Raw genomic sequence first — 23,708 nt, forward strand, 5'->3', positions numbered from 1 at the left:
TGCTGCCCAAGGTTGTTACTACACAAGTGAACTTTAAGAAGACTGACTGTACCCATGGGAAAGCCCCCACCACAGCACAAGGGTGCAACTACTGGAATTATGTTTTTCACAGGATAAGAGAGAGTGGTTGTCCAATAGTCAGCTCAAGACCCCAGTTTCCAAGCTTTATTTTGTAACTCAGAACCTTAGCATTGCTTTGTCCTATTTCTAGCATTAACCTGCAGACATACGATCTGAATCAGAACATAGCAAAACAGGGAGCAAGAGAACTAATCTTCCATTCATTGGTTTCCTGTTTTAAATCCAAGGATGCTGATAGCAGTAGCTGTTGAGCTGGAGGTGTAGGGAACCAGCCTGGGGAGAACAGCATTATCACGGCTTTAGCGTGCAGGCTGCTGGGAGCAGCGGATTCAGAGTGCGGGTTTGCGCAGGCAGAGTGTTTGGGGAAGGGAAATCAAGCAGGTGGTGAATAGGAAAGCTGGATCAGTAAGTGGAAAAGAGCTGTCAGGGTAATCATTAGGAGCAGTTGCCTGGCCAGGTCCCATTTAGGAGCAGCAGCTGTGCCGGCCTGGTGAGGGGAGGGGATGCTGCTCCACGCCAGATGTGCACAGCGTGAGCACGCTGCGGTGGCTGCCAGAGATGGGGAGGAATAAAGAGGGAAGGGTGGTGTGAAGAACCAGGGGAGCAGCTGCTAGGTTGCTACAGGAGACAGATGCTGTGGACAGAGTAGCATGTACCACTGCTGCAGCCCTGTGATCTCTGAGCCTTTTCTGCCTACGAGTAAGGGGTTAAATAAATATCCAGGGAAAAAAGTATTTCAGGGGCTGTAGGTGCTGATTAGGCTGATCCATGCCTCTGTGACCGCTTCCTGCAATCAAGGTGAGCTGGTATTTTCTGCTTGAACTACTGCTTAATTTTATCATTGTAGAGTAGCTAAGAATTATTTCTTGGACTAGGCACTGGTTTAAAACTGCAGTGAAGGATATTAGATTTTGTTCTGCCGACTGCCCTATGAAGTCTTCTTTTTCTCTCTCTTTCTCAGCTCAAATGTAATTCATGAATTCACTTGGAATAGACATGTTTGTCTGGCTGCTTCTGAAGCTGAGCGGTGATGAACACCACAGAACGCAATCGATCAAAAGTTTCAAGACAGTGTTCATGCCTTGGGACTATGAACACCTATTTTGCTTTCCTCTCTTGGTGCTATGTGATGCCTCTACTATGCATTCGCACTTCTTTGACCATCTCCTGCTGAAACTCTTCTGACATATGATAGCAATTATATTTCTGACCATATGGGGAGGTCTGAGCTTTGGCTGGAATATTATAACCCAGCAAACACGTTCTGCCTCCCCTCTTTTATAGTATAAGATCACTATTTCATCCTTCATTTTCTGCAGTTTTTTCATCAAGTTCCTGTCTTGCCCCACTTTCAATTGTTGTATCTGTAGAATGTTCCTTGTCTTTTTGGGGAGGTCTCAAGTTTTTTAGATCATAATTTTTTATACATAAACCTTTCAAGGAGGACTGACACCCCATTCCCCTGTCGTTGCTGCTGGAATACAGCAGTACAAGCCACCGAATTGAGCTAAGCTAAACCAGCGTTTTCTGTACTTCCACTTACATTTCAATTCATCACAGAGAGCATATCTGGTTTAGGGAGATTCTTGATGCCTGTTTAGAAGTCAGAATATAAATAAATATCAATTTTTATTTCTCACAAGAGATGTAAGTTAACTGCCATAATATATAAAGAAAGAGGGAGCATGTTTTATGCAACAGAAAATTCCATCAGAAACATTGTACAATGAGCAGGATGGAGCAAATAATTCATAGTGATTACATTATTAGAGAAGCTTAACCTGTCTTTCGTCTAAGGCACATATGCCAGGAGATTTCCATTCTTTTAAATGTGTACAGTATTCAGTATTTATACAATTTTTTTAATGTCTAAATGGATCGAAACAGGTATGTGCTTATACTTCCTACTTATTATTCACTGACTGAGTTATATTGTAATTGATCAGAGAGGTCACATAGCACACATTTGGAAGTCTGGGTAGACGTTGTAGAGAATACCCTTTTAAAGCAAAAAGATGCATGTGCAAATGCAAAATGTGTTCTGCTAAACTGCGTACTTTGATAGATTTTCTCTTTAGTCTAGTAAAAAATATAAAAATGTTATAAATAATATAAATTGTTATATAAAATGTTATAAAAAACCATGCAGAAAAAAATCAAGCATTGGGATAAATTTTGTTAAGGTATATATTCACAGCTTTAAAGAAATGTTATATTGTTAAAATAGTATGGACTATTTGTGTTTAGGCAGTTTTTGACGCTCTAATGATGCATACATTTAGATAAAACCAGGAATAGATATGATTCCATGCTTTATTATTATTATTATAAAAGTAAACACCTCAGTAAAGTTCTACAATCACCTTCTGCTCCAAACTCAGGTCTTTAGTCGTCCTAGTTTCCGCTGGGATAGAGTTAATTCTCTTCCTAGTAACTAATGTAGTGCTGTGTTTTGGATTTAGTATGAGAATAATATTGATAACACACTGATGTTTCAGTTGTTGCTAAGTGGTGTTTACACTGGTCAGGGACTTTTCAGCTTCCCATGCTCTGCCAGGTGCACAAGAAGCTGGGAGGGGGCACAGCCGGGACAGCTGACCCCAGCTGGCCCAAGGGCTATTCCATACCATACGACGTCATGCCCAGTATAGAAACTGGGGGGAAGTTGGCCGGGGGGCAGCGATCGCTGCTCAGGGACTGGCTGGGCATCAGTTGGCAGGTGGTCAGCGTTGCATCACTTGGGTTTTTTTTCCCTGGGTTTTGTTCCTCTCTCTCTTGTTGTTTTCCATTTCATTACAATGTATTATTATATTATTTTTTTCCAATTATTAAACTGTTCTTATCTCAGCCCACAAGTTTTCTTACTTTTGCTCTTCCGATTCTCTCCCCCATCCCACGGGGGGCTGGGGGTGAGCGAGCGGCTGTGTGGGGCTTAGTTGCCGACTGAAGCTAAACCACAACATTAGTGCACTTTCAATTTCATTTTCAACTTAAATAAAATCAGTTTTTGAGCTTGTACCCTGAATTACTAACATGAAATAGAAAAGACCAGACTGTGGTCCCAGCTCATGACACCAGAGTAAATAGTTCTTTGTGAGTTTGCCGTCTGTATTAACACCACCATTCACAAACTTCTCGATTTCACATGACTATGACCAAGCTGGTGAGAAATTATGAAGGCGGACCATGGGCCATTAGTCAAAAAAAATGGAGTCTGCTTTTGTAGCCAGTGAGTCATTCTGTAACTGCTTACTCCACCCTGTTAAAGCCCCCACACAGTAAAGTTCTCTTCTGTAGGATGCCAGTCATCTCTGACTGATTTATTGTCTTCATTCCTCCCTCCTACTCCATATATAATTCGAAGTAGGTAATTAAACACTACAAAATGCTTAGTTGAAGCTGCTGGGTGTAACGCAGAGCCTGACATCAAAACCAGAGGACAGGTTTCCAAGGTGCAACATTAAGACAGCTTAACAGCAGCATCATTATTAATTTCATAATTTCATAAATTCATAATTAATTTCATAATTTTGGAATTCCCAGTATTGGACAATATTTAAGAAGTGCATCTTGTTTATCACTGAAATGGGTACTTATATTTGTGATAATGGTTATCATATGCTTTTACAGAACTTAGCCTTTACTTAAAAAATAATTGTATCTAGTAAATATATCTATTTAAGCTATAAACATATATTAGATAGGAGGGTGTCCAACATATTTGGACGCTCTAGCCTTGATTTAGACAAGCAGTTAATCAGAAGCTTAACAGCATATAAAGAGTACAAATGAACTCAAATTTTCTTCTTCTTTGCCTTTATTTAGATATCAAATTTGATCACACAGGCCGCATCTCACAAGGAACATTGTTCACCAAGATACACACTGAACTCAGTGCAATGCACTTACAAGTATTTTTATTCTAAAACATTGCTTCAACTCTCACATGCACCACAGAAAGGGAAAGTGCTGCTTGAACTGGGGAACTGAGAGAAGCCACCAGACCAGAAACTGTAAAATGAAAAAGGTGGAAATAGTGCAAAACTCTCCAAAAAAAAAAAAGAAGCAGTGATGAGGATTTTTTTCCTGCCTTTAATTATGAAGATGAGATGGAAATAGCCTTGCTTCAGAGAAATTTGCATCCAGTATCTTTACCATCTCATTCTAAATCTAACTTGAGGCTTAATATGAAAGCTATTGCCATTTTTACGAATCCCTCCCACTAGAAAGAGATAAAGACAATCATAATATTGTAATTGTCTTAGGTCGTTCTGACAATTTTCATTCTAAAATAATGTTCTGTTTTGTTTTGAGAATTTCATACTCCCTTAGTCAAATTGTGGTCGATAATATTATTCTGATGGGTTTCTCCCAAAAAATGGCAGATTTTTATCTGTTTGACCTCAGTCATGCAGACAGAAAGAGCTAACTGAAGAGTCTGGATGAAAGATGGAAGGCAGAGACGTAAAGCCTGTACTCCAGCCTACTTCATCCAGGGCTTGCATTAACAGACATCCTCAAAATATCTCAGTTTCCCATTTTACACATTGCTTTTATCTTGTTCTCCACAAATAAGCCGAGATTTCAGTGGAATTAACCCCATGACACACTTGAGTCTGACTTGCCAGATCCCAGCTTTCTTCTGCATTCCACCACAAGCCCTCACAAAAGGAGTTGATCAAGGAGGCACCTGAAACATGAAACCCAAAAATATTGGCATCACACAAAATTCTCTCAACTTTTACTATCCATCAGACTAAAGTATGCATTTCAAACTCATTTTCTGGAATTTATCTACTTACTTTCCACCCTCGTACAAGAAATAAGACTTTCCTTGGTCACAGCATCCTCTGCCATAAAAGATAGCCATGTAACTCTACCATCTGCACAGAAGTGATGTTGTGTCTCACCTCAGTTAAATACAGTGAGATGATAAATATACACTCTATCTATACATCTCTGTAAACTCAAATCCTTTGCATTGGCCCAATAGGAACTGCAGTGAAAGAGATCATGAGAGCTATTTTTTTTAAGCTATCCAAGCCATTGACAAATTTTCTTATTTTAGAAGTTTTCTGAATACCCAAGAGAGCGTGGTTCAGAAAATTTGGCAGAAAATACAAAGATTCAGTTGGTTTCTATTTTTCTTCTCATTCTCACCCTTTGCCTAGGAGCTGTCTTGCTAGCTCTCCTCATTTGAACAGTAATTTATTACATATGTTTATTCCCTCTTGTGTACTTAAAACATTTTATAGTTCCTAATTTCCTAGTTATAAGATTATACCCTCTGATTTGCATGGCTCTCTGCCAAATATAACAGTTCATTCTGGATTATTGAAAACATATGCAGAAGCTTCAGCAAGCCTGATTTCTCATCTGTCTTTATTTCTTTCATAAACATTCTTTCTGAACACACCGATGCCTCAGACTTTTTAACATTTATTTCTTTTCTTCATGGTCTTCCTGCGGTCACTAACTACTGTCCCTTGCAATATTAACCACTTCAGAAATTGCTCACCAGATATTTTGTAGTAAATGGGGCAGACTCTGAGCAGAAGTAAATTGTACAGATGGAGTTGCATGAGCATCCAGCTGCTCTAGAGGAGTTGCGGGCTCACCTAAAGGAGGAGGCTTTGGACTCCAGGCTCCCCCAGCCTGCCAAAGGCACTGCAAATATCTAAGGATTTGCATACAGGGCAGACTAAAGAAGCAGCTGTATCTAGCAAAAGCAGCTGCCGTGCTTATACCCTGACACTGCTCCACTTGTACCCAGCAGAAAAGCCGTTTGCGTTGGTTTTTGCCTTGCTTATCACCCTTGCTAACAAATTTCTTTGTCTATTAATAGACCAACAACTCCAATGGAGCATCATCTAACTCATTCATATCAGTAACATCTTAAAGCTTTCATGCAGTCCATGAAAATCATTTCTGAAATTGTTCCCACTAAAATCCTCCAGGGAACGCTACAATTTTGACTCAAAGGAGTGCTGAACATATCCCCCGTGCTTCGTGTCTTAGCCTTTCCACAAAGCCGCTGCCTCCATCTGCATAAACATTTCCTAGTCTGCCTTTTCATTCTGCCCTCAGAGATCTGTAATAGTTCCCTGTGATTGCTCTTATGCCTTTCCTGTGCTTCACTTCAATCAAAGCTGTCTCTGCACTGGTAGCCAAACCACATGTCATTTCATCTTTCCGTCAGTGCTCTCCTTTGTCTCTCATATTCCTCTATACCGGTGCTGCAATCCATTTTAAAGTGTCTGTGACCCCGTTAGACTGCAACAGGGAAAAAAGAAGTACATAACATGCAATATTGGAGAAAGATAGGAAAAAGAAAGATGAGGAGACAAAGCAAGGAGAGGACTAAGTTTGAGAGAGACTTTCTGCTTTATCTAGCAAGGCAAAGTCCCACCACCTGCAGAGAAAGCCTGCCCATGGAAGGAGGCTCGTGCTCCCTCCGGGGCAGTTGCCCACCTTCTCACACCACTCTGCAGGTCACCGCAAAGGTACAGGCATGCTTTCAAAACCTGCTTCACTCCAGAAGTAATACTGGGAAGAAAAACAGAGGTAAAGGTGTCCTGGGAGATTTAATTCAAATAAAAGCATCTGCTGGTTATTTTTCTTTAAGCCAGATCTACTAAGGGGACATTTTACCCCCATGCTGCCCCCACTCCTCCCAGCAGCTCCAAGAGGGGCTCTGAGGAAGCGTCTGCATTTTCAGTGGCCACGCAGTGATTTGCCCACATTTCTTTCCACAGTTCCTTGCCACACTCCATTTGTATCTTAAATCAACCTCGCCGAAAAGTTCCACAGAGTATATTTTGTTTATCTAAATACCCAGTTAAAACTCCAGGTAACTGACAATTATTTTATGCAGAACTGACAACCTGAACTGGCTTGAGCTCCCCAGCTCACTGTCACACGACCGCTTGCTAAGGCACCGTACCCACAGCTGACCTGCACCCACACCTACCCTGCACCTCCAGCCGAGCAATGGTGGCTCAGCACAAGCCATACAAACGTGCCTCTAGGAAAGCAACTCACTCTTCTCCTATTGCAAAACATTCTTCCTATGCCATGTAGGTGAAGTCAAACTGCCCACCAGATAACAGGGAATAAACATCACTTGTGGTCATTTATCATCTCTCTACTCCACTACAGGCTGAATACTTGGTTTATGGGTAACTGGCTTTCATCTGTGATGTGACCAGGATGAGCTTGGTCCTGAGATGTACCCCAGAAGGGGAGGCAGCAGACAGCAGCCCACCAGAGAGGGGGCTGGTGTCTGCTGCCGGGGCCACCACTTCCCGGCTGTCATCTTGACTGTGGCACTCGAGTCCAGCTACAGCACCATGGATCCTCAACAGCTACCACAAACATTTTAATTAGATTGCCTTATGCTTTGAAGCATAGACAAAGTGTGAATAAAAAGTATGTTTGCTATATTTTATACAGTAATTTTGTTCAGAAAAGAGTCATAAATTGAGTAGGAGTGACTAAAATTAGTGTCAGAAAAGACGACAGTTTGTTACTTGAAAAATTTAAACTGTAAATACTGCAAAATTATTTGAAATGGCTACTGCTTGTCAAAATTCATTTTCCACACTGCATTGCCTTTCTTGATCAAATGATGAGCATTAATGTACCACCAGCAGCTTATTTTTCTCAAAGAAGTCTGAACTACAGTGAGCAGGGAAGCAGTGAGGGGAAGTCAGCCAGAGACAATTCTTAAACAAGGTGACCAAAATGACAAGCATGCCTACAGCCTCTGAGTCTTTATGTCCAGATTGATTTTAATTTCATCAAAAGGCTACAATACCTGATCTTAACAATAATAATAATAATAATAATAATAATAATAATAATAATAATAATAATAGGTTTAGACGATCAGTTTTATTGGAAAATCTATCGGTCTGTCAAGCTAATTATCTAACACCACTTTTGCAGTACATTAAACTCTGCATTAACAAGGCACTTAGCATCCTCATTTGTAGATACTTGACTCCTTGGGAGACTGAACATTTGCTAAACAACAAGCTACCAGGCAACAGGACTTCTGAAGTTCCTGCTTCCCAGGCTCCATTTCTCTCTTGGCATATACACGCTACGCTTCCCCCCGTGCACACCGTGCATCCTGCACATGGAAGGAAAAACGAGCTGTCTGACAAGCAGCTGGAGTAAGCCACCTTTCCAAACTGAGGTGTTTTGGGATTTCCTGTAAAGGAGAATGATCACACTGAACTGACCCATGTCTGGATCAGTGTAATGCTCTCCTTCGACTAAATCAACCTTGGTTGTGTGTTGGTTTACAGTAAGACACGGCCGTGTCACAAACATGACACTCAAAAGTAGTAACGAAAGCCTTGTCATCCCCTGTGCAACAGGCAGGACAAAATCACTCAGGGAGGTAGACTGAAAGCTTGTTGGGTCTCCCCTTCTCACTTACAAGTGTGAGGAACAAGACTGAGGAAAGAAAAAACATTGTCTGCTACCTTTGTATTTCTCAAGTTCCTTTGGCTACCAGAAGCTACCAGAAAGAAGGCTGTGGGGAAAATCTCTTCTGGTTACTTGGGTTGGCTTTAATGCTGCTTTGTGCCAATGAAGACTCCTAAAGTTACCTTAAGAGGTCCTATGATCCAGAGCTGGGAGCTTAGGGTTTCACAGATCTCAAGGTACCAGCTGCTATAATATTCAAATATCTCCAATTTATCACACTTACAATATAAACTAGCAATAAGAAGCAATTTAATGTCAGAGGTTGGACAGGAGGAACCTCTGACATAAAAATTTAAAATTTTATTTGGCAGTTTGCTTCTATAAAATCAGATTTTTTCTTTTTCACCGTTTTTGTTATGTTTTATAACCTTGCTAAGCTCAGATACAGGCAGAGGTGGTGAACGCATAGCTTGTATATAAAATAAATTAGCTTTTCTAATTTTTGCTGATAAAATAAAAACTTTCCCCTAAATTAGGTTGAAATACACATCTATTCTTCTGCATTTATGTGGCTTTATTTATTTTAAGTGTCTCTTTGTACTTCAGTGAACAATTACAAATCATTTTCCCAATTTCTTCAGACACTCAGGCATGCCAAGAGCTAATTAACTAGTGTGACAATTGCAAGAAGCAGCAACATAATTCAGTTTTTGAATGACTGGAAGGTATTTAATTTGAATAAAAGAGGAATTAAATAGCAGTAGTAATAAATGGTATTGACAGGTAGAGTACACGTATCAGGTCGCTAACAAAGTATTTGCAGGTACTTTCAAAACTCCTCTTTGGAGTTGTGAAATTAGGATTAATTGGCTGGAGCTGTTTTATAGACTATTTCACACTTTTAATACCTTACAATCTATTGAGGTAATTAGCCATGTGTAAAGAACAAGTTTTGAATCAATTTCCTGATTAAGTAAAATATAAGGGTCTTTGTATGCAAAACATGGAATCCTTAATGCAAGATTCATCTGGCACAGTGGAATATGGGTAGGAAAGACCTTTTCAGTGCTGTGAATCCCAGTGTTTGAGATATAGTGCTCATGGCAATGAACTTATCAGAATTTGAGCAACTGTTGGCACAGCTCAGAAGCAAATCCTGCTCCTGCTGTTGGAAGTAAATTTGGTAAAAGTAATAACTGAATTATGTAGACTTCTAGTTGGTAACCATCAGTGCTATCCTACATACACATTTTTTTCTTGTTTATTTTAAGTAAGCCTGCAATGTGTCTTTCTTCTAAAATACTAAAAAGAAGAGAGCCAATTGGCTAATGGGAAAATATTCTCCCTTTCTCTTCTTAGAACAACAAAAAATGTAAGAATGAGTAAATTTCCCAAGAAGTTTGCAAAGCAGAATACAGTTATGAGCTAAAAACCACATTGCCCAGAAATATTGGCCCTATGGGAATTGGATTTTGCCTGACATTCTAGCTTAGCCACCACTCTCACATAATGGACACAAATTACTCCTTATCCAGGGCAGTCCACCATTCTTGCCCCTAGTTTGTGTGCTCCCAGTATTGCCCTTCCCTTGAGTCAAATACCTTGTAGTAGCAAAAACAGTTTGATCAAATACCTGATGGACTCAAAAGAAAGAATAGTTGTCCACCACTGATCCAGAGAAGGGACACACAAGCATGGGTAGACTTGATTAACTATTTACATGGCTAAACCTTAATGAAAATCATAAGTACAATCGCATTCCCATGGAGAAAAGGTGCATCATCTATCGGTACATCTATATTAACGTTCTTTATTTCAGAGCAGTAGCGAAATTAAGGGAATCCCCTGATCATTCCCACTTATTACGTATTTGTTCAGCTCTTGGAAGGGTTCTGGTGTGTGGACTGGATTCTTGTAGAATGAAACCGACTAGCAGATGCACTGTAGAGAATCACAAGAATCCAAACCAAGATGCAGGCTCCACTGTGACAAAGTCTTCTAGTGAATAGTGACACCAATGTACTGTAAAAGGCTCTGAAACTGTCAGTCTGCAACTCCCTGATGTTCTTCTTGTGCTTTCCTATCTGTGGCATGTGCAGAGAGGCCCACAAAGATCAAAAGGACTGCAGTTTGCCCAGGACTGGGGGCTGCAGAATACATCTGAACAATTCCCCCAGCTGAAATTTAGGACATGTACAGGTTGGGAGGCAGATCTACCTATTTGGCATAGAAGGCGCTTGGCAGCTGAGGTAGAGCTTGGGACCAGTAACACTCTTCTCATACTATTTTGGCAAACATGAAAGCCATCTGGCCTCAGTCTGATGTGCAGAAGAGATGTACCTCTACTCCAGAAACTTTCAGGCCCCCAGGAAGGGAGAGAAACAGAAAAGGAAGCTCTGTCCTGTTTGCTAACATGTCACTGTGAAGTCCCTGGCATGCCACACCATAACCCAAGGCAAGGTGAAGGTGTAGACAAGACTGTGAACCAGGCAGAGTTTCAAGTAGCTGACTACCAAAGAAGCCAGTGTCTTTTACAGTCTCGGCAACACATCAGCCCATTCTCCAAGCTGGATGGGGAGTGTCTTGGTGTGGAACAAGTTCATATTAAACAGTGGTAGAATGGCCTCACTGAGCTTGAAAGCCTCATCCACCATCTTTGGGGACGTTCAAAGCAGTAACATGTTCTCATAAAGCAAAGCATGACATAATCAGGGAAACTCTTTCCTACTTTTCTTCACTCTCACTACCTCAGGCCTTCCTCCCATTTGAGCATGTGAGAGCACCTCTAGCTGTCCTGCCTTTTCCAGCTGCGAAGGCTAGCAGATAACAGAAGAAAGACTCCCATGGCACATTGCTAACCATGGCATAAAGGTAACTTATCAGTTTTGAGGTAGGTCATCCTGCTCAGAGATCACCTTCACCAGTCCCTCTCAAAAATTAGAGAAGGAATGGGTAAATGTCAGTACTACACAGAAAATTGTTCTTTAGAGAACTGGGGGGCTGTACTGTGGATGGCTGTAGGCAGTAGACTTGCATTGTAACCTTGCAGACAGTCCTGAACTCACAGACTTGCTTTTCTTTCCTCCACAGAGGTGAGCCACAAAAGGCTTGCTCTCTTCCAGTTTCCACCCCCAGCTTCTGGTACCTCAGCCCTACATTGCCTCAGGCAGGAGGCAGTGTATGTCTAGAATGCCATCCTAGAAAACATGCTGTACTATCAGTCTGAGGCAGTGTTAAGAAGAGAGGAGGGAGATAAGGTCGACTCCAGAGATGTTCATGGACAGGATCATCCAGAGTCCTTAACAGGCCTGACAACAGTTCTCAATGAAGAGGCTTCAGATTGCAGAGCAAGGGAGCAGAAGGCTCTGGGGATATGGCAGGAGCACTCTATGCTCTTGAGTGGCAACTAGTAGCCAGGCAGATGTAGGAGGAACAAATGGAAGGAGGGAAAGAGGACCAGCCAGATCTGGGGACCGCCATCTCCACCAACACTTGCTGTGCAACCCCAGACACTCTCTAGATGTCAAGTAGTCTTGGGAAGATATTAGTAGTAGGCTCTGCATAACCCAGTGACAGTTGGGCCTCTCCTCTCCTCCTCACATCTGTGGTCAAAACAGTGCAAGTGACAAATGAAAACAGTTACAGCACAAAAAGTCCTAAGAAAGTCTTTGTCCATGTTACTTCCTCACCCAGCATTTGGTAGAGTGGCCCACTGAGGAGCTCACAGACCAGAAAGCAAAGATCAGTTTTCATCTGAAGAGCCTCAGGTAACAAGTATCAGGGATGTCAGATCTAGGGGATCAGCCTAACTCCAGGCTGAAGTAGAAACTGATGTCTTCTATGGTTCAGGGAAATGGGACTTACATATTTTTATACATGTAAAAATTTGCATCAGCTAAGTATCTGGGACCATTGCAATTTCTTCTAAAATGAAAGAGTCTAGCAATTTTTTTTTCTCCTAGCTGCTCACTTAAAAATGGTTACGGGTTAGGAAAGGCAAGTGCAAATTAATCTGTATATCAAATTGGATGAGAAGGATTCTTATGTACTAGCTCTTGCCAGAAACAGATGGGCAGTATGCTCTGACTGGGAAAATACTTTGCACTCCAGTTTCTGTGTAATGTATCAAACATTACTTAAATTCTATGTTGAGTGTTTAAACACAACATGTTATAGCAGTGTTAAACCAACAATCCTTACTTTTCATTGTGATACAAAATCCATATAAATTATTAGAGTCAGATGAATTTTAGCTCAACTGTCCTTGATCAGGACGCCTTGCAACACAATCAATATACAAAGTAGTTCCTTATTTTTGGGGGAGGTATTCATTTACCATAAATCTTCTGTTCACCAGTCTGGCTGGTATGTGTCTCTAGGAAATAAGAGCATCAGCTTTGTAACAGTTAGATTGAAGAAGTGATTCAGCAAGAATAAACTTGGAAATATTCTGCAGATTGGACTAGGAATCACGTGACATAGGAATATATTTATGTGTCTATGTGGGGTTTTTGAAAAATATTTTTCTGGTTTGTTTGGACTAATACAAAACAGTACATAAAACTTATTAATAAAATCATCACATGCTGTTACCTAATAACTGGTTTTGTCACTAAATACTTCTCTTTTCCTTTCACGCTGATAGCATGTTCCTTATAGCTATTTGCTCGTTAGCCATCCTTCGATCTCTAGGCTACAGCTTTTTATGTTACAAGCAAAAAAAATGCTGTTTACTTCCTGCATGACCAAAATACACAACTTGAGATCTTTGTGCATCATAGTTAGCCCCATTTCAAATTACGACCGTCCCAAGTATAGTTCATCCTGCTCATTAAAAATCATGCTATGCTTGTTTCTTCAGAACAAAATTCAGACTTTGCTGGGAAGTCAAGACATTAAAAATAAAGGAGATTTTTAAAATATTTTTTAAAGAAAGTAAGAGCTGATTTGGTAATTTTTTTTGGACAGCTGCCTTTCTCATGATCTTGAACTGCACTCTAGACAGATCTTGCTTTAGTTTCAAACCTTGAGTTCAGTTTGCTGCTTTGCATTCCCCAGTCAGAAACAAGAGGCCTGAAATTGACAATTGAATAATGGCACATAGAAGTCATTATCCTTCCTTTTGTTTCTTAGATTTTTTGTTTCTTCATTAGTAGGCATGGAGGCATTGGGTTGACGGTTGGACTAGATGATCTTAGAGGTCTTTTCCAACCTTAATGATTCTATGATTAGATGCCTGCTCATTTTTTCTGTAGAATTATGATAAATATTATGAGCTGTTCTAACATATCCCTTTTTTCTTGCCATTTATTTCCTATTCTTCCTATTTGAGTTTATCATTACTTCCTTCTTGATTTTTCAAGAATATGTCTACAAAAGTGTACAAGAAAGACTTGCGTATCCTGAGAAAATGCCCTCAGAATGAAAATATATGGATATATTCATCCCTGGTGGCAGTCTACTAATACATACTGAGTTTTGTCATGAGTGAACTTATCCAATTTTTGAGGGAACAGATTGAATGAAGAAAAATCTTTTAGGCCCAGGAGAAGTCTCTCCTATTGAGTCTTTTCATACAGTCTGGAGCAGGATAAGATTACTAATCTATGAGAGACTGAAAACGTACAGTTAGGAGATTGAAAAGCATTATCTTGTAAAATTTTTCTTTCACTAAGACAGCCATATATTTTACTTCAGTGGCAACCAACCTTGCAAGAAGAGATTCTCTCAAACACTTTGAAAATAGGACTAGCAAGAAAAAAAACCCCAACATTTAATTTACAGTGCTAAAATTCATGATGAAAATACATCTGTAGACATAAGGAAGGCATCACAAGCTTTTCCAGATTTTCATATTCTGTGACCTTGCTTAATCTCACAAAGCACTGTGCAGCGGCATGGAAAACCACCTATAATTTCTCTAACAATATGATGTGCACTTCATGGAAGAGACAGTTGTTGACCTATTGTAGTAATTGTTTGGTTTCCAATTACACAGCTTGAAAAACATCAAGTCCTTTTGAGAGTATGTAAATTTTATCAGCCAAATGCACCCTTTATATGGCTATAGTCAAGCTATTCTAATGGAATTACATCAGTGATTAATTTTGTCCAATGTACTATTTATCCAGTGTATTGTTTAGCAAAAGAAAATCAAAATATCAATTAGCTGTTTTGAAGAGAAACAACAAAGAATATAGCAAAGGGTATTCATAACTTTTTTTTTTACCTTTGGATGCTAGCCAAACTCCAGAGCTCTATAAAATGTTTGCATTTTGAGGAGACATTAGTGGGGGGGTCTAGTGTGTTTAACATGATCCTGCTTACCCACAAAGACTATACAAAGACTTGTTTCTCTGAATTCAGTAGGCAATACTTTGCTGATGGCTTCAGCATTGTTTCATTAAGTGTTCAGCTCAAGAGCTATCCTTCTAAGTTTTCTCTCCACATCCACAAACTTTCCCCTTATCCTTTGATTCACAAATCACCTCCATGCTACATGCTTATCCAATATCCACACCAGCCACATCAGAGGAGCTGCCACAATATTTAACAATAAAACGCAATGATGCTTGAGCTACCTCTGTATCTGTCGGAGGGACAATGCAGCAGGGCACAAGCAATCTAGGAGGTTTCTGGACTGCATTGATGACAACTTCCCAACACAGATGATCAAGAAGCAGAAGAGGGGAGATACTCTGCTGGACCTTACACTTGCAAACAAAGAAGAACAAGTCAGAGATGTGAAGGCTGGGGGCAGTCTTTGCTGCAGTGACCATGGGATGGTGAAGTTCAGGATTGCGAGGGGCGAGAACAAAGCAAATAGTAGGATCACAATGCTCAGCTTCAGGAGAGCAGACTCTGGCCTGGGATGGTGTGCTGGTTTTGGCTGGGATAGAGTTAATTTTCTTCACAGTAGCTAGTATGGGGCTGTGTTTTGGATTTGTGCTGGAAACAGGGTTGATAACATAGGGATGTTTTCATTACTGCTGAGCAGTGCTTACACAGAGTCAAGGCCTTTTCTGCTTCTCACCCCACCCCACCAGCGAGTAGGCTGGGGGTGCACAAGAAGCTGGGAGGGGACACAGCTGGGATAGCTGACCCCAACTGACCAAAGGGGTATTCCATACCATATGCCATCATGCTCAGCGTATAAAGCTGAGGGGAGAAGAAGGAAGGGGAGGACGTTCGGAGTGATGGCACTTGTCTTCCCAAGTAACCGGTACACGTGATGGAGCCCCCCTTTCCTGGAGATGGCTGAACACCTGCCTGCCAATGGGAAGTAGTGAATGAATTCCTTGTTTTGCTTTGCTTGCATGCACGGCTTTTGCTTTTACCTATTGAACTGTCTTTATCTCAACCCACGAGTTTTCTCACTTTTGCTCTTCTGATTCTCTCCCCCATCCTACCACGGGGGAGTGAGCAAGCAGCTGTGTGGTGCTTAGTTGCTGTCTGGGATTAAACCACGACAGATGGGCTTGGAAGAATCCCATGGGTGATGATTCTGAAGGGAAGAGGGGTCTAGGACAACTGGTTGAGTTTCAAGGATTGCCAGAGCAAGATTGGTCCATCCCCATGTGCAAGAAGTCAAGCAAAGGCAGTAGGGGGTCCTGCACAGATGAACAAGTAGGTCCTGACTAAACCCAAACATAAAGAGGAAGCACACAAGAAGTGGAAGAGGGGTCAGGGGACCCAAGAGGAATATAGAGACACTGTCAGAGCATGCAGTTATGGGGTTAGGGAAGCCAAAGCCCATCTGCAGTTGAATGTGGCAGGGACATGAAGGATAAGGAGGGCTTTTATAGGTCCATCAGCAGCAAAAGGATGACTAGGGGAAATATGGGCCTGTTTCTGAATGGGGCAGGGGACCTGGTGACAAAGGACACAGAAAAGGCTAAAGTACTCAATGCCACCTCAACTTAGTTGGTGAGAAATAACCCCATACACCAGTGTAGGCTGGAGGACAACTGCTTGGAGCTGGAAAGAAGTTTAATGAAAAAAGCCTGGAGTTCCTTGTGGACACCAAGTTGAACATGAGGCAGCAATGTGCCCTTGCAGCAAAGAAGGCCAACAGCCTCCTGGGCTGCATTAGGCAGGGCGCTGCCAGCAAGTAAAGAGGGCACTAAAGAAGATGGAGCCAAACTCTTCTCAGCAGTGCCCAGCGGGAGGACAATATGCAATGGGAACAAATAAAAAAATAAGAAATTCTATCTGAGCTCAGAACATTTTCTTACTGTGAGGGTGGTCAAACATTGGAACAGGCTGCCCAGAGAAGCTGTGGAGCCTCCACCTTTGGAGATACTCAAAAACTGACTGGACAGTGTGCCAAGCAATCTGCTCTAGTTGATCCTGCTTTGAGCATGGGGTGGAGGGTGGTGATCTGCAGAGGTCCCTTCCAACCTCAGTTACTGTTATGATTCTATGATTTATAGATAACTTAGGTTTTTTCTGAATTACTTGTTTATATTCATAACCAACAAGCCATTCCACTTTCTAAATATCCTTTAGCTTCTCTCATCTACACCATGCTTAAAGTCCTTGTCCCTAGCTTTAAGCAACATCTCTCTTCGTTACATCAGCTTTCCTTATGATTCTTCTCTGCTGCTTACCCTTCTCTTCATCAACTCCCCATAATATTCCCCCCCCATTTTCATGCCTTCTCCCTACATACTGATAACTACATTCCAGTTCCGGAAAACATCTTGGGTCTTTAATATATGTCTGATTTATATTAAATTATTGAGAAAAATACTTGGCAGCAAAGTTTTCATCTGCATGTCTCTCTCTGCTGTTCTATCCTTACCTACCTCACAATGAGTAACAAGTTCTTTCACAAATAATCCCACAAAAATGGAGTAGGTATCCTTCAGCAGCAGAGGACTGCACAATAAATTATAATATCCAGAAAGCATCACAGAATTTTCTATTTTGCAATTTTAAAAAATATGAATTTCTTTTAAAAAGCAGAAATAGTCAACAAAGTAGTTTGATCACTTTATACCGTCAATGACAAGATGCAGCAATAGATATGCAGGACTGGCTATATTGCCTCTTCTTGTTCAGTCATTCTAGTGTGCTTTCAAACAGTCATGTAGTTCTTGTTTTTTCAGTAAAGAGCAACACAAACAGACTTCTTATTACAGGTGGACTGTTAACTCACTTCTCGTTCTGACCACTCATCACACAACTACTAGGACGAGTTTTTCTGACAGTTCCAAGATGTAGATTCAGCCTACAACCTTCAGAGATAGCCTCATCCCACTTTAATTCCTGTTGAAACTTCTTTTGTGTTTTTGTAGCACCCTCTTCTCTCATCATCCTTCACAGTAAGTATACTTTCTTACTATGGGAGCAGTAAAAATTTCTACTTACAGAGTAAAGAACTCTTCAACATGATTGGGCTAACAGACTTGGTGAGCATTTGGTGAAATAAAAAAATTATTAACAAGGAAATAAGAAAAAAAACCTCCAAACCTGAAAATAAGATATTTAGAGGACCTTTTCTTATTTTGCAATTAAGTAATGTGAAGAAGGGAAGTTTTGTCCTATCATATCAGAGCATTCCTTTTCAGCAGGCAATTATGAAAGCGGGAAATTGCAAAGATATTTGTTCACACATACGCACACAAAGATATTCCCTAATATACATTTCTGAAGTATTTTCAAGCCTTTTTCAAGAAACTTTTTTAAGTACTAAAATTGTAACATATCGCTATTAATGTGTTCAGATTCCCTTTAAACAAGTTGAAGTAAGTCGTAATAACAAGATATAAAATGTGACAAAGCTCTTGCATCAACACTTGCCTTCCTTCTATCAATAGAGATGCTGACCCTCATGTTGTCGACCTAATATTGGTGACTGATGTAATTCTCCAAGAAACCCATTGTTCACTAAGGATTGGACAGAGGAAAAGTGATTGACAGAGTAAGTTTGAATCTGCATCAAACTTTTAAAGAACATTTAGACAAGACAAAAATTCAGAAGAGGAAAACCAAATCAGTAATATATCTATGTCAGCAGTTTTCTCAGCTCAAGGTGCTGTGTGAAATACGCTTTTGTCCACTTCTACAAGGTGATTATGGCTGATGAAAAATCATACAAGGAGACATTATCAGAAACTTGAGGACAGAGACATCCATGTATACAGCAGGATATCTACATCTCTGCACACTGTCACACCTTACAAACACTATATCCACCAACTCCTTGACATTAGTACCCTCATTTTTCTGTTTTTCCATTTTCCTGCCTGAAATCTAAATTCAGTGAAATAAAAATGGCACCAATGAACAGAAAAGATGAAAATGTGAACTTATACTGGCAACATTCAATGGACAGAAAAGTAAAGATTAATTGTAGCAAACAAATTCAAGTGCACAGACAGACACATACACAATTATCTATTCACAACTGCACTGGCCATAAATGGATTTAAATAGATGCTGTTTATTTTTGAAGGTCTCATAGAGATATAACCCAAACAAAGGGGACAGAAAGTCACTGTAGGATCAATAGTGAAAATACTGCAGTTACTCAGGTGGTTTCTGGACATTTGTCTAACATACAGAAATAACAACATACTAGTACATGCTATGTAGATGAGCAAAGGGCAAATTTTGATGCTAATACTGAGACAAAGCAATTTGAAATATAAGGTAATCTGCTAGGTTTAAAATATTTCTTTGCCTTAAGTAAATAAACTGTGATTCCTTGGTGAAAAGCAGAATTGGTGAGAAATTCTTCCTGCAACTATCATATTAATTACAACTAGAATGAGGAGCGAAGACTTGTTAGTGAGAAAGAGAACGTGATTTTTCTGAAAAAGAACACATCTATGTAAGTACTTTACTTAGCCAGATGAAAGAAGTCTTCCACTCCACCTTTGGATATATAAAGGTTTCACCTTTAGCCAAAAATGGATCTATGAAGTATGAATCTGAATAAGATTATTCAATAAATGTCTTAAGTTTAGTTACATAACCAGATTGTCCCAAATGTTGCAGAATCCAAACTATTTCAACTAATAGTAAATTTTCTTTAGTTATTTTTCAGGAGGAATAACTGTAAGTCATGATGTGCTGGCAAATACATCTTCCTAACAAGCTATTGGCATAACAACACTGTGATTCTGTCCTAATGACTCACTCCACAATTATTTTGGGTCGAGTTAAGTTCCTTTTCTCATACTAAATAATATCTTATTCATTTCAACAGAGTAAGATATTCCCCTGAATGGGGTTACTTTCCAGTAACATACAACTCAGTCTGACTAACATGGAAGAATCTGTTCCTAAATAATTACCACACAGGGGGCTGTTGATTATATGATGTTAAAATATGAAGGCACATAACTAGGCTTATTGTACCTCATACTCAGATAAGTCTAAAGATAATGGCAGTTAAATTACACGATCAAAAAATGTCTTCTCTTCATATTTGAAAACCAGGCCAAGAAATGTTGTAAAGTTAATAAACTGTCATGCTCATTCTTCTTCTATGCCATATGAAAGAAGCTCAAAGGAAAATTTCCTTGCAAGAAGGAATGCAATTAAATAGGACAGAAAAATAAAAGCAAAAAAGCTTCATCAAAAAAGTGTCTAAGCAACCTTTTCTTCTGTTTAATTATTCAGATGTTTCTGTGCCAGAGATTAACATCCAGTTCATACTCTCAAAAAAAAGAATGCAGAAGAAAATGGCAGCTTTCTCCTCCTTTTCTGCTTGAACTGCAGTATTCAGTAGAGTGAATGAATGATTTAAAAAGAAGTTCTCAAGTAGACACAATATGTTTTGATTTGTACCTCCTGGAATATCATTGAAGTCAATTAACTCAACTGAGGGTTTGGCTTTTACCTGCAATGTACAAAAAATATGAGATTCAAGTGATTATATCATGAATGAGGGGTATCTACTCGGAACAGAGCTGGCTAAAATGCAGGATTGCTTTTTCACAAAACATTTATGTTTGTTCAGAATTTGTTTTCAATCCAAAGTTAACCTTTTTTTTTTCAAAAAAAAATTTCCAGTGAACTATAAATTCTGAGAATAGGCTTTTTAAGAAACAAAAGGACTGACTGTGGCTGCCTTCTTTTCAGTTCTTATGTTTGATCAGTTTATATGTCCTCAGGCAGCAAAAAAATCAGAAGACAGTATGCTCTTTAAGAGTAGAAAGGGTCAAGATGCTAGGAATAGCCACCCCTGTCCACCATATAGGACTAAATACTAATTTTAAAAAGAAATAAAAGATTTTCAATCTTAATTTAATTTCACATCAAATTCTATTACTGTTGGTAGAAAAGTCTTCTGATAGTGGTATAACTCAGTGCAGCCAGGACATACAGTCCAACCTCAATTTTGGCAGGTCAGCAACCCACCATTACACCAAAGCTTCTGTGGAAGTTTCCAATACCCCTAGTTAGGACCTATGCTAAAGGAACATGAGAACACATCAGGTTACACCTGTAACAGTGACAAAGGAAGTTTCCTCGTGGGACTGAAAGGAAGCAAAATACCTTGCAGTACAGTGGAGAAATGATAAGGCTGAAGCTCTGAGACATTTATGAGAACCGCTGTAGTAACCATCAAGCTTTTGGCAATAATGGACCAGACATGCCAGCTGGAGCCTGCATGTCTATCATGTATATCATGTATATCAGCCCTCTGCTAACATAGGTGTGGATGTTAAGGATGCAAAAACCTCAGCTGGCACCTGTCATTCTACCTCCACAATATGACTGGAACAATATGGATTTACACCATATGGATTTACACAGTTGAGAGCCTGACCTAGCAGCTGAACCCTCTGTGAAATGGGTGGAAGAAACCTCACCCACGCAAACTCCTACATCGAGACAGCCAAAACATCCTCTTCGTGTGCTGCACCTCCATGTGTGCAATCTGGCAGCTACAGCTGTGTTAAGAGCCTTCCTGGACCCATTTCTGGGTCCAAAAACAAGCTGGAACTTCCACTGTGGACCCTCGCGAGATTCAGTCAGTTCAAATATTTATCCTTTGACCTTTTGCATGGAAGAGTGTAACTGAAAAAACAACAGCAACAAAAACCTGAGCGCGCACATCCCTACAGTCGCTTCAATATATTACTTCATTAGAAATGTAGAAAAATACCTAGGAAATCCAGTGCCAACTGGCACCACTTTTATTAAGAAAAAAATCCCAATGGCCACAAAGAGCCTTCTTTATTAACAATACTTTCTATTACAAAAATCCTTCCTTCAAGCAGAGTGTTATTAGTAATGACACAGGACACATATGTTGATTCATTTACTGAAGCCCTTGCTCTTCTGATTTATTAATAGGGGATTTCCCCAGGTTGGTGGGGCTTATTACAATCCTGTTTAATTCTTCTTCATTTTTCATTATTAGGTTCTTACACACTTTAAGCCACTACTTTCTTCTGCTTTCTGAACTCCATGCAACTTAGCCCAAAGATATAGAACAGGAAGAGACTGCAGATAAGGAAAATAAAAAGCGACAAAATTCTAAATATGCTTTAACTAGACAGTGGGTGGGGGAAGCTTAAAAGGCATTTTGATTCAAATATTCTCCACTTCTTCCCTAGGGACGGCAATACTCTTTTTATTCTGCAATTTATATATGTACCCTCCCACACGTTTCTTTTAGTCAGAGCTTTCAGGCTAAGCCGATGACAGGTGGCAGTCCTAGCGTGAGAGGACCACATGCTGTGGACATTAATGAGTTTCCTTCAGGCCCAAACGGAAGTTTTATAACCTTAGGTTGACTTACTCTCCTCTTCAGTTAAATAAAAATATTTCAGCTCATACAAACAGCTCAGCTAGGTACAAAAACAGCAAGAGCCAAATGAGTGGAGGGATTTAGAGCTTTTCCAAGGTTTACTTCCAGTTCAATCATTTTCTGTCACTCAGTAGGCAATGCAGTAAATCTCTTACTCTCTCTTTTGGAATCCAACAGGCATTACCCAAAAGCAAGTGAGAAAGAAAGACTGGGATTGTAAAGTATATTCCAAAGTTTATTTTTACTTCCATGATGGACTTCAATGAAATATAACAAAACAGCAATTCTGGCTATAGCTAACAAGCTGCAAATGCTGCCCTAAAAGACTCAGTGTAATGCCACATATGTGGAATAGATCATTTTTATATTTGCAGTGCCTTATAGACTTTAAATATTTTATGCCTTCCCCATTTGTTAATGTTTCCAGTCTAACACGGAAAGAAACCAGAATACAGCAAGTTGACTAAAGCAGCAGATCATGAGGACAGAAACGTTCTTAGCAAACTGCAAGTTTTAGTTGTGGATTAAATGAACAGAGCTTTGGCCTTCCTTCATTCAGATGGACTTTTGGGAAGCTTCAAACCCATGAATTCAAACCTTAGATGGCAGAAAAGAAACATAATTTTTGCTCACAACAATCTTCTTTATACCGTGCCCGAGAAAGGAAAAGAAGCAAGTCTCTATAACAAAGTGTTTGGCTCTAAATGACCTGCAATAAGTACTGCATATACACTCTCTCTCATGGTACTAATAATTCACATTTATGGATGACCTCTGGTCTCACAGTGACCGTGATAAAGATTATGCTGTAGAAATCTAGACATAAAAAAGGCTGGACAAACAGAAGAGGTAGCACTGTGATACTCAGAAGAGTTTTAGCTTACTGCAGGACATCAGAAAGCAACAAAGTCTCTACATCTATCCACTTGCTTATCTTCCTGTTTTAAGTACCTCACACTGGTTTTTATCATCAGGACAAAAAGATCTTCAGCAGTCTTCAGGTGACAGTGACTACAGCAACCTGGACTGGGATTTAAATGAAGGACTTTGAGGTGAAAGATTCTCTTTTTCATTACCGACCGCGTGAGTCATAACTCATTTATCCTGCCCTTAAAATAAACCACATTTCCAAAAGTGTGCCTTGATGTCTCTTCTCTTTTCCTTCAGTTACGACAAATGGAAAAATTTGTACAACATGTATTTCTACTCTGATTGACAGCTTATACAAATTATTCCTTTATGTCTTTGTAGTTTTACATTCAATATTTTAAATGCCTGAAATTGCATATAGTTGTATTGAATTCCATTAGGATTCCTGAGTCTGTCAGAGTAATGATATATTTGAGTTTTTGAACTTCATACATACTTCATTTCATTTACAATGGTTATGTTAAAAAGTGTATTTTCTTATCCTTTTAAA

The 23,708-nt window shown here is 39.8% G+C and overlaps 1 protein-coding gene across 1 annotated transcript in view; it reads right to left on the reverse strand.

Moving 5' to 3' along the window:
- NKAIN3 (sodium/potassium transporting ATPase interacting 3) overlaps window positions 1-23,708 on the reverse strand; it is a 385,022-nt gene that overhangs the window by 239,250 nt on the left and 122,064 nt on the right. The window lies entirely within an intron of this gene.

This window comes from Ciconia boyciana, chromosome 2 (assembly GCF_034638445.1).
Source record: "Ciconia boyciana chromosome 2, ASM3463844v1, whole genome shotgun sequence".
Lineage (NCBI taxonomy): Eukaryota > Metazoa > Chordata > Aves > Ciconiiformes > Ciconiidae > Ciconia > Ciconia boyciana.